A 12,160-nucleotide genomic window follows, 5' to 3' on the forward strand; every position below is an offset into this window, starting at 1 on the left:
TCTCCTACTTTTCATTCATTCATTTATTGTGTCCAACTATTGCCCCACTGTCATTCCATACCCTGCGCCACCTTGCGCTTCCATGAGCCTCAATCTTGTGCAGAAAAAGGACGAAATGTCCTTTTTATATGCAATCTTATGTCATTTTTATAAATTTTATAAATAAACTAGTGGACTGAGATTAAGCAGTTAAAATAGGAATTAATCATCGTATTTATTAGTCCTTTTTATTCATGCATAGCATCTATCCCATCACACCTCACCGACACCATTTTGATTGCCTGTGCTTCCACTGGAATGTTTGATTTGGTTGACGTGTTTGCAGATTACACTGTCTGTGCCCCATATCCTGCCTTACTGCAAGCCATCGCTCAGATTTGTTCTAACTACTCCAAATCTTCAACCACATCGGGTGCTTGGAGTCTCTGCTTGATCCTACGAGACATTGGGAACCTGGGATTCTTGGCGATCCGAGTCCTTCTGATATTCAGGGTCTTAGGGATTTGGGAGTCTGGAAAGCTGGGAGGAGGTAGCAGAAGAGGCACAAGAACTTCATCTTTGCGTGACTTGCCGGTTATGATCATGCCATCCTTTTTCCTTTTCTTTCCTTGACATTTAAAAATCCTATTTTTTACATTTTCTTCTCCCTGGCATTATTTGTTTTGTTTCGTCTCTTCTCTTTCACCTTTGTATTACTACTGTGCTGATGCTTTCCTGAATCTTATCTTAATCTGACCTTGGAGTACATAATGCTATTGAGATCACCAAATACCAAGCATTCCAAATCATCACAGTGCTGCAACACAACAGAAAAACAGTTTTAGTTTCTGCGTAAACAGGAAGAGTGTTTTGGCCTTGCATTCATCTCAGTTTTGTCTCACGCAACACAAGTAAATACAGGAAAAAACCCCTTTGTTACTCGATGAAATATATAAAAACCCTTGTAGGCATTGTCGGTGTGGTGAACAAGGTTATCATTTTATAGACTTTAATCTTATGTCCCGATTACCTTGAAATTTTTCCTTATATCCATTTTATTTAAAAATTGCTTTCCTTACATTGTTTGTATTGTGCAAATGTAGTTTGTTGCTATTTATTCGATTTTGGTGAAGATCTGGATCTAACATTTTTATTAGATCCAGATAAGATCGCAAATTGTGTAAGATCGAAGCATTGCTAAACTAAGCTGATTTTCCTGCAAGTGTACAATTTGAAATGTCGCCATTAAGTGTCGGAACTGGACAAACTTTAACTCAATTCAAATATTCAAGTATAACATGGAAGGATTTCGGAATAATAATGGCTGAATCGATCAGCATAGTGTGAACCTGGCAATCATCATACTATAATAGAGCTATGACGCATGTATGTATGTATGTATGGTAGAAATAGCACCCTATGGTTGTGTGTGTTCAGAATTGGACACAGTGCCATCTGGTGGTGTATGTGCCCAGAAATGGACACAGCAGCCTACAGTGGTGTGTGTATGTGTATATATGTATGTGTGTGTGTGTGTGTGTGTGTGTGTGTGTGTGTGTGTGTGTGTGTGTGTGTGTGTGTGTGTGTGCACACGGCTAGAATTGGGCACAGTGTCCTCTGGTGGTGTATGTCCATAATTGGTCAGTGTCCTCTGGTGGTGTATGTCCATAATTGGTCACAGTGTCCTCTGGTGGTGTATGTCCAGAATTGGACACAGTGTCCTCTGGTGGTGTATGTCCAGAATTGGACACAGTGTCCTCTGGTGGTGTATGTCCAGAATTGGGCACAGTGTCCTCTGGTGGTGTATGTCCATAATTGGGCACAGTGTCCTCTGGTGGTGTATGTCCATAATTGGTCAGTGTCCTCTGGTGGTGTATGTCCATAATTGGTCAGTGTCCTCTGGTGGTATATGTCCATAATTGGTCAGTGTCCTCTGGTGGTGTATGTCCATAATTGGTCACAGTGTCCTCTGGTGGTGTATGTCCAGAATTGGACACAGTGTCCTCTGGTGGTGTATGTCCATAATTGGTCACAGTGTCCTCTGGTGGTGTATGTCCATAATTGGTCAGTGTCCTCTGGTGGTGTATGTCCATAATTGGTCACAGTGTCCTCTGGTGGTGTATGTCCAGAATTGGACACAGTGTCCTCTGGTGGTGTATGTGCTAAAATTTGTAGTGTCCCAGGAGAAAGTATCACTTTGTAGAAATATCACCACTTTAAATTATCCACTGAAGTTGGGTCGATTCTCGTAATTGTAATTAGCAAATCCAATTATGTGTCATATTGTAGTGCTAAAATGGGCGGCTTTCCTTTAACATTCATTCACACGAATAGGCAAGCATTTATATAATATTATCAATCACATGAAATTGTTCATCTCCTTGTGTGCAAACTCATCCATGAGCCTTGATCACTTTCAAAAAATAGAACTTCAAGATGTTTTAGCATGGTGTAACCATACAAATCCAGGGATTAGTGTTAACATACAACAGAATTATCATCCTCATCTAATTGTCAGCAGTTCAGATATTACAAGAAAGACAATCTCTTCTGTTAAGGTTAAGATTAACTGATTACAATGACTGTGTTAGATTTGGTATGAAAATTTCGAGTGGGACTTGGTGCGTTTAACATAACTAGTAGTAATATCCGCTACCACTGGGAGCGCAATATGTTGGTAATTATATCCCCTTCCTCCTCGAGGTCCTGCTACTTCTACACGCGACGGATGGACGGACGCGTCCCCCTTTTAGTAAGAGCAACACAGATTCCTTCCAGGAGTGAAAAAGGCGTCAATATCTGCTCCTCACCGCTAGTAGGGGTGGAGTTAGTGTGCCCATGACTTGACCCATGTATGCAAAATGTGGTGATCGGTCAATCCGTTTTCCATTCTATAATAATCAGACATACATACATAGAATTGCCTTATTTTAGTATATTTCAGCAACTTATTGAAATGTATATGATGATGGAAGGGAGTGATAGACTATATTTAGGTGTGGGCAGTGTGTGTAGGTTGGTGGTGGTTGTTGCTTCAACGTCCTACCTCATCCTTTGGGTGACATGAAAACACATCATTATTGGAATGATATCTATTCTTTACTAACTCGGGGTACTGGCCCAAAGGTCAACTCTTTACCAAGATTAGGGCCATGAGATCCTTTAATATTCACACTGGAATACAGACGGGTTGATTGAAAAGCCCTTAGTGAGCAGCAATTGGAGTGAAACCCACACCAGTGAGGAAATAACCAAAGGCCTTTCCAACTCAACCATCAGTCGTTTGTTGTTGGGGATAATTGTGAGTGCAAGGGTTGTTGGTTAAATGATTCAAAACAGATATGCGTAGGCAAAACGAAGTAGTGAATAGAATGATGCCGATGGTTGGGTAAGGTGATCTTTATAAAGGTGTATTTGGTTATGGCATTTAGTCATTAGCTCATGGTGTGTCTATATTTAGGTGTGCTAGAGTGTGTAGGCACAGTAACTTTTGTTGTTGCCACAATATTTGTTGTACAAATATATGTATATATAATATTGGCAATATTATCTCTCTAAAGGGGAAGAAAGTGTACCATTTGGTTTTGTATATGTGCAACCTGCTGTAAATTTGCCTGTTTTTCCTTTATTTTTATCAGCTTACATTACATTTTATAAACTTTCGTTTTATATGCCACCATCTTTGTTTATTTCGCTATTTTAACCTCTGTTATTCCGAAATATCTGATTATTTAAGAAATGTTTGGAAGGGGTTCTGAGTGCAACACCACCATGATGGACCAAAGGGTGTTTTTGTTATTTTTGTGTAAACGAAATGTTAAAAAAGAGCATCTTGATACAGACTAACAGTTTCCCTTGTATGGAAAATGCAAAATAAACTAACAGCTTATATGGGGGAAAAAACCCATTAAAAAGCAACTTAAGAAAACCAGTTCCTGCATTAATGAAGCAATCCCTCACCTTGTATTAATTAAATGCTCCTCTGACTTCATAATAATAATAATAATAATAATAATAATCTTTATTGTCCCATATCCAGGGAAATTATTATTTGGCGACACCATAAGCTTAACCACCATAAAAACATAAAACACAAAGGGAATAAGAAAACAAAATAAAAAGACATAAAATATGGAAGAAGGACTAAACAGCAAAATGGCTGGGAATTTGAATTGAGCATTTTAATTGCACATGGTACAAATGGCTTTTTGAAAATGTTCTTCTTCATCCTCCTAACACGAAAGCGTCTGTCTCCCTGATGGCAGTTTTTCAAAAAGTCCGTTCAAGAATTATCACACTTTCATGGGGGTGCGATACCATCCTGGTCCCCCTTTTTACCTTCTCATGACCCAATATCACCACCCAAATTCAGTTAGTTTCTTGGTAATAATTTAAACATCAACCATAACATTTGTGCACCATATTTGAATTTTACTCAACTCATTCTCCATCCTGTATTTCCCTCACTGTTTGGTAGGATTGCCAAAGTCCCAAAAAGTTTGCAAACAAAGCTTGAGAAACCTCAGAGCAGAAACAAGGTGTGTGGTTAGTGCAGATTAGAGGAAGCATGCTTATTACCGTTATACTCATACAGGTAACCCACTATGTCATGCTGATTTAATGACTTGTTAGAAAGTTTATACATTTTGTTCACCATTATAGGTGACCATTTCCATTTCAAATTGACTGTTGGTATGCTTGTTAGGTATAATGTTGGGATCATCATTGAACTGGGAGATAAGCCTACAAAATATTTTAAAACTACATGTAATCACCATTCTCAACACAAAATTATCAATCTGCGTGGGTGGAAAAAATAAATCAAAACAAACGGGAAATAAAATACGATAAATGGCGATTGATGCACTGTGGAGAGAAGAGAAGCTGATGTTTCTGGGCCTTACCCTTTGTCGGAGCCCGACATGTCAGCTTCTCTTCTCTCCAGGGTGGATCAATCTCTACAAAGTATTTAACATAATTGGAGATGACAATATATATATATATATATATATATACATTTTATATATATATACATTATATATATATATATATATATATATATATATATATATATATATATATATATATATATACTGTATATATATATATATATATATATATATATATATATATATATATATATATTCTTCACCAACGGAGATATATATATATATATATATATATGGAGATGACAACCAAACAACAAAATTAAAGTAACGGATTATTCCTCTCTTGGTGTTCACAATTTGATTTATGGATAGTATATGATTGCCCTCTAGTTTAGCTTGATTAAAACAAAAAATATCATTCATTCAGTATAATACACCGTTCAGAATTTGATGGATTTTCAGTGTTTGTTTTCTACTAAGATGATACATTATTACCATTAACAAATAGCCGACGATCTCATATGTTCAACCTCATGTGCTTCTGCCATTTCCTTCCATAAGAAGTCACATGACAGATTTCAGATTTCAGCCACATTTCAGATACAAGTCACATGACAAGGCACACAATTTGGTGGTACTGAAAGCTTCGGGTGAATAACCATTCTCAGTTCAAATCTGGATCGATAGTGCAACAAACCAGGACTATATAGTCACTGTTTGGTGGCAACATTGCAAATATTTAGACTAGAAGTTGATAAGAGCTAGAGTATTAAAAAAAAACCATTTACCCCTTCACTGTGAGAGCATCATCTGCTATCATAAGGTACATTGTGGTATTCCAAGGTCTTCTTGGTTTTCAGGAATTTTACAGAAATAATTGCTTCAATATGCATAAATGTGGTGTCGATGGATAACTGATTATACTTTAAATACAATGAACTATGATACTTATGACATCAGTTATGGTGAGATTTGGATGTGTGTGTTCACACCAAAGAGCATGTAGTCCTTGAAATGGAAGGACATCAATATTCACATCACAGTAGTAAACGGGTCAATTTTGCTGATTAATTCATAGTGAATGAATTACGGAAATGAACTGGATTAATTATCTATGCTTGTACAGTATTTGAGATTGGTGTTTGTTTGTGTTATTAGTGACTGTGTTTGATCTTCTGTATTATTTCATGAGTGGTTTAAAAACAAGTGACTTTATTGCTGTTTTATTCTTTCTTTGTAAGAAACTACAACGGCACTCGGTAGAGCGCACACCTCCGCCAGGCTGAACAGTTTGTTTTCTATCCCACTGATTGGCTGGATCTGGATCTGGACCTGAACCAAAAATCTGATGGGCTTGTTCTTGTCATTTACCCAAGTCATCCACCAAGTTTTGTCATAATCCGTCCACAACTTTGAGATATCGTGCTATACATCGTTTTTGTCCCTATCACTTAGAAAAAAGAAAATCTCGTCTCCGGATCTTCACCAAAATTAAATCAATTCATCCTTGTCACCTCACCAACTCGTCCACCAAGTTTCTTCCAAATCCATCTTCAACTTTTTGAGATATATTGGTATATAAATCGGTGTTAGCCCTATATATCACTCAATGGTGACGTATCATAAACAAAAATAATCTTGGATCCAGATCTTCACCAAAATCGAATAATTTTGTCATCGATATATACCTAACCTGTCCACAAAGCTTTGCACGAATCAGACCACAAATTGTTGCGGTATCCTGTTCACAGATAAACAACCTCCATCCACCTGCTGTAGTGGAGGTAAAAAGTGTGCGTCTCCCCCTCTTTCTAAGCCCACATTCACACAGAAGCTGTTTAGCCCTCTAACTGTACATCAATATATATATACCACCTTTAGAGGCCATTTTTCCCCGCAAAGCGGGGGTTGGCATTTTTCGGGAACCATGGTTGTTGTTGTTTTTTGGTCCCCTTTTTGAAGCAATGTTTTACGGCCGGATGCCCTTCCTGACGCCAACCCTTTTTGCCGCCTTTAACGACAAACAGGGAATTACCAGTGAACTGGTACTCAATTTGCCGACCTCGGAAGGATGACAGGCTGAGTCAACCCCCTGGCGTTAATTCAGCGATCGACCGGGATTCGAACCCAGGATCCTCGGATCCTAAGCCGGCACCCTAGCCGCTAGCCCAACACCAGGGTGAAACAACACCCTGGTGAAACAGGAAACCTGGAAACCTGGACTGGAACACAACCTGGAAAAACCTTGGTGAAACAACACCAGGGTGAAAGTTTCAACATCAATGAAACTGTTAAATATAAAAACCTTCTTAGAGATGTCTCTCAAACATCAAAGTTTAATGGCTCCACTTCTTTGACGTAGTGTACTAGAATTCAGTCTGAATAGCGCACTTTGTCCTTGCAATAAACAATCCTTGATCCCGAAACGCACTGGGAATCAAGCGCTTCGGAATGCAGTTTGCAATGATGGTTATGAAGTACTGTATAGTGTATGTGCTACAAAAGGAAATCAAGAATACAGAGGAGTTGGTGTATAGCCCTGGACCGTTCTCTCGAACAGGCTGCTGCATGGAGACAGCCAATAGAGAGAGAGAGAGAGAGAGAGAGAGAGAGAGAGAGAGAGAGAGAGAGAGAGAGACAGGAGAGACAGGAGAGAGAGAGAGAGACAGGAGAGAGAGAGAGAGACAGAGACAGAGACAGAGACAGAGACAGAGAGAGAGAGAGAGAGAGAGAGAGAGAGAGAGAGACTTTTGAAGTCCTTTTATTATCAAAATAGTACAAAAATGTATTTATATCTTTACACCAATCAAAAATGCAAGAAAAAGCAATGAAATGAAAAGGTAACAGAGGTATCACGGCACACAATTTGCCAAAGTAAACCATTAACTTTATGCAACCTACAAAAACATTACCAGTTGGTTCTCACGAACCTCGCACAACCCTTCATGACACCAAGTATTGGCGAATTCATCAAGATTGCTTGCATCTTTATAGAAAAAAAACTCTAGTTTAAGTCTTGCTGACACAAGGGCATTGAAAAACAACATTACATTGCATTCCCCGGCAGGTTTTCCGTTCAATTTCTCCCTTCTTGAGAGATATATTGCCAGCTTGGCTGTTGCGACCAGAAACCTCATTAACATATTCTCCTTGCTTGGCTTGGCATTAAAGCCGAAAATAAAAGAACGCAACGAGAAAACAACCCTCATTCTGTGTGCCACAAGATTAAAGCACCGAAACAAGGGAACCAATCTCACACAATTAATGAAGGCGTGGAACACGTCCTCCGTGCATATGCAGAATGGGCAACATGTGGATGTAGGAGAGAAATGGCTGATTAACTTATTGGAGGGGACTATCCAGTGGATCAGTCTCCATTGGAGATCACCAGATCTTTTACTTATGAGCTTGCTATACATGGAGTTCCATACAGGTTCAGAGGGGGGTCCCACAGGCAACAGTTTCTTCCACCGGATTACTCCATTTAGCGGCGTATCCCCCAGCAGTAACTTGACACACGATTTGTATAGCTCTTTACTGCTGGTTTCTTGAAAGGGGCTTATCCCCATGCTAACCGGGGGTAAGTCTTCCAACTTGAAGTGCACCAGTAACCCAGGAAAAATCCACTCATCGTGCAATGGTTCGAGCTCGTGGGACCAGCATACTCTCAGCCGTACCCCTATTCGTATCACCTCTCTCACCACTTTTGCAGTCACTCTTTCGGACCGAATTCCTGCTAGCTCGGCTACTTCTCGAGCTGATTTCCACCCGCAACCTGAAACTTGCCGGAGGTGCCATACTTTTGTGATGCCGGCAATTATGAAATGCTGGCAGAGGTCCCTACTTTTGGGTATGTTTGGGAAAAGCCGATTGCAGAACAAAGGCTCTTGTGCAAACATATGAGTATCGTAGATGTCTTCCTGACGGCACACAGTGAGGTTCTGCCAAGCATTCAACACACTCTGATAAAAAACAGGAAGAGGAGATGTGTCAACTTGTTGAAGCAGGACCAAGAAACATTCGCGGCCATATCCCAGCCCACCAGCTTGCCGCAAAATGTGGGTGGCCAAAACATGGTTTGGTAGTTGTTCTTTCGCCAAAAGTTTTTGCACAGTGCATAGCCGAAAGGCCATTATGCGGCTCCTGATGTCGACCATACTCTGGCCACCTTCGGCCAATGGACGGCATACAACGTTTGGCCGTAACCAGTGATGCCCTCCCCAAAAGAACTCCAACAGTTGTCTTTGCACTTCCTTCACCAAGCCTTCTGGTGGTTGCAGGCAGATGAATCTGTGCCACAGGAAGGAGGCGACGAGGTTCTTGACTACCAAAACTCGGCCCTTATACGAAAGGTGAGGCAGGGCTCTCCTCCATCCACTCAATCTCTTCTTTACGCGTTCAGCGACACCTTCCCAGTTTTTCTGGCTGTACTGTGGGGATCCAAGGAACACTCCCAGATAGCGAACACCTCCATCCACCCACTTTAAACTTGCGGGAAGGTGTATTGGCGGGTCTTGCGCCATTCCAGATGCGCTGTCCCTGACAGAGGGAACCCATAGCGCTTTGCTCTTTTCCCAGTTGCACTTCAACGAGGAAGCTAAACCAAACAAATGTAGGCACTTAGCCAGAGCTGCAATGTCGTTATTGTTTTTAACAATGATTGCGACATCATCAGCATACGCCGATACAACAACTGGAGGATGATCAGGAGATATACTCATTCCCGAAACGTTATTCCTTAGTAACACGAGAAGTGATTCCATTACAAGGGTGAACAGTAAGCCGGAGACGGGGCAACCTTGCCTTACCCCCCTTTGAACCTGTATGGGAGAACAAAGCTCATTGTTCACCTTAACTAAACTGAATATATTGTTGTACAATAAAGCAATATAAGTTCTGAAAATATCTCCAAATCCACAGGCTTCAAGCACATGATTTAAAAAGACATGATCGATGCTATCAAAAGCCTTTTCTAAATCAAGAAAAATTATACCAAAATCATTCTGCACACAGTTGCCATCTATGAGATCTCTAATGAAAAATATGTTATCATACATAGATCTACCTGGAATGCAATAACTCTGATCAGGGTGAACCAAATCGCCAATTACCCTTTTAGCTCGATTCGCCAGAACTTTTGAAAGGATTTTATAATCAGTGCATAGTAGAGAAACAGGTCTCCAATTCTTCATTTGTCGCAAATCACCAGCCTTTGGAAGAAGGGACATCACCGCTCTTCTCATACTTAAAGGCAATTCTCCATGAGTCAGTGATGATTCAAGCACATGCATCAGTTCTGGACCTAATAGTTCCCAAAATTCCACATAAAATTCCGCCGGCAGACCATCGATTCCAGGGGCTCTTCCCGAGTCCATTCCAGCCAGGGCTTGCGTTAACTCCTCGAGCGTAATTGGCGAGTCCATATCCAGCCGCTGGGACTCGGTTAACGAGGATAGGTGAGAGGTTAAAAGTCTCATTGTTTCCTCACAAACGACCTGTTTTGAAAACAGTTTGGAAAAGAAGTCCTGAACACATAACCGTCTGTCTCTGGGATTAACAACGACAGTTCCGCCAGGATTAATTACCGAAAGGATGTTCTTGGGTGCTTTGCTGACAGAGTCCAGACGAAAAAAAACTTTACTAGGGGTATCTAAAACCTTTAAGTTCTTAACCCTTAGTCTGAGCAACAACCCTGCTGCTTTCTCCTGGATTAACTCTCTCAACTGAGTCTTCTTTTCTAGTAATAACTGGAAGTTTCTTGCATTATTATTTTTAGCAAGTTTACCTTCGAGCTGTACAATGTCAGCTTCCAAACAAGTCATTGTTATATTCTTCACATTTGTAATGTTTGCTCTAAACTGTTGACAAAACACCCGAATCTGGGCTTTCGTATTGTCCCACCAAAGATTAACAGAAGAAAAAGAGGGCTTTCTTTGGATTTGATTAGCCCAGAAAACTTGGAAGGCTTCTTTAAATAGACCATCTTCTAGAAGACTGGTATTAAATTTCCAGTATGCACTTTTATTTATTGACTGAGGAAAAAGAAACCCCATGGTTACTAGATGATGGTCTGAAAATATTGACGGAAAATAATCTGGAGAGACTATAGCGTTTCTAAAGGGTGAATTTATATACCATCGGTCGAGTCTCGCGAAGGACACTCTTCCTCTGGTGATGCAGCTCCAGGTGAACTGAGGTTCATTGGGGAAAAGTACCCTCCATACATCTAGCAAACCCACCCGAGAAAGGAAAAGGGATAAATCAATACATGATTCGGGATGAGGTTCTGCCGAGTTCCTGTCCATTACAGGCTCAAAGGTACAGTTAAAATCACCCCCGATACACATACATTGGTTTAGATCAACTGTCTGCAGGTGATTAATCACAGACGCAAAGAAAGCTTTCCGTTCTGTGCTCTCACTTGGTGCGTACACATTGAATAATGTGAAATGGAAGTTATTAACCTCCAGTTCAAGAGAGCTGAATCGGCCTTTAATGATCTCCTGGAAGAGGATTGACTCAGGTACTAGCCCTGGTCGAAGTACGAACGCAACACCTGCCGAAAGGGAAGACAGGTTGCTAAAAAAGCACTGTCCCCCAAAAACGCGACACCAATCATATTCTACGTTTTGGGTGATGTGCGTTTCCTGCAGTAAAAGTACATCGACGTTTTTGCGCCGAAATAAACTTTGCACTTGAGCTTGGCGGTTTGGGTTTGCACCTCCACCGTTAATGTTCAAGGTGCCAAAGGTAATTTGCTTCATTCCTTATCAAAGGGTTTGATTGGGTGTTGCGAAATCTCAAGACTGGCTTTTGTAATAAATTTCCTGAGTCGGTGAAATTGTGACCTTGTTAGTGGAAATTCCTTGCCCTTTCTTGTTATTTCCTTTGCTGATTGAATAAATGAACCTAAATCAGGAAATGTATCCCTGATAACTACATTTCGCTGTCTATAGGTTTCATTCAAAAAGGAGAGTACGAGTTGAGGAGATATCATTGGCTGACTCAACTGAGACTGAGACAACTCAGGCACCTCCTCATCCTCATCAGATTCCGACAAGTCTGACAAGGTCCCTCCAGGATCGAGGATGTCGGCCTCCGTGGTCACTATGGGAATTGTCAGTATCTCTGGGGATTCGCTGGAGAGCTCCACTGTGCAATCCACGATGCCCTGGTGATATTTGTGCTCGTCAGAAGTTGAAGCCTCAGTTTCATCCTCTTGTGGAGCACAATCTACCGAATCGATGAACGACTCGGTAACACAGTTTTGAATCTGCATCGGTAGAGCAGCA

The 12,160-nt window shown here is 40.7% G+C and overlaps 1 protein-coding gene across 1 annotated transcript in view; it reads left to right on the forward strand.

Annotated features, from left to right (window-relative positions):
• The window catches only part of LOC137431547 (CD166 antigen), a 61,042-nt gene extending 57,387 nt beyond the window's left edge, over window positions 1-3,655 (forward strand). The window contains exon 17 of the mRNA XM_068122974.2: window positions 326-3,655. The gene's annotated coding sequence lies outside the window, so the exon portion shown is untranslated. The remainder of the gene's footprint in view (window positions 1-325) is intronic.
• The last annotated feature ends 8,505 nt before the right edge of the window (window positions 3,656-12,160 follow it).

This window comes from Myxine glutinosa, chromosome 7 (assembly GCF_964187855.1).
Source record: "Myxine glutinosa chromosome 7, kmMyxGlut1.1, whole genome shotgun sequence".
NCBI classification, from domain to species: domain Eukaryota; kingdom Metazoa; phylum Chordata; class Myxini; order Myxiniformes; family Myxinidae; genus Myxine; species Myxine glutinosa.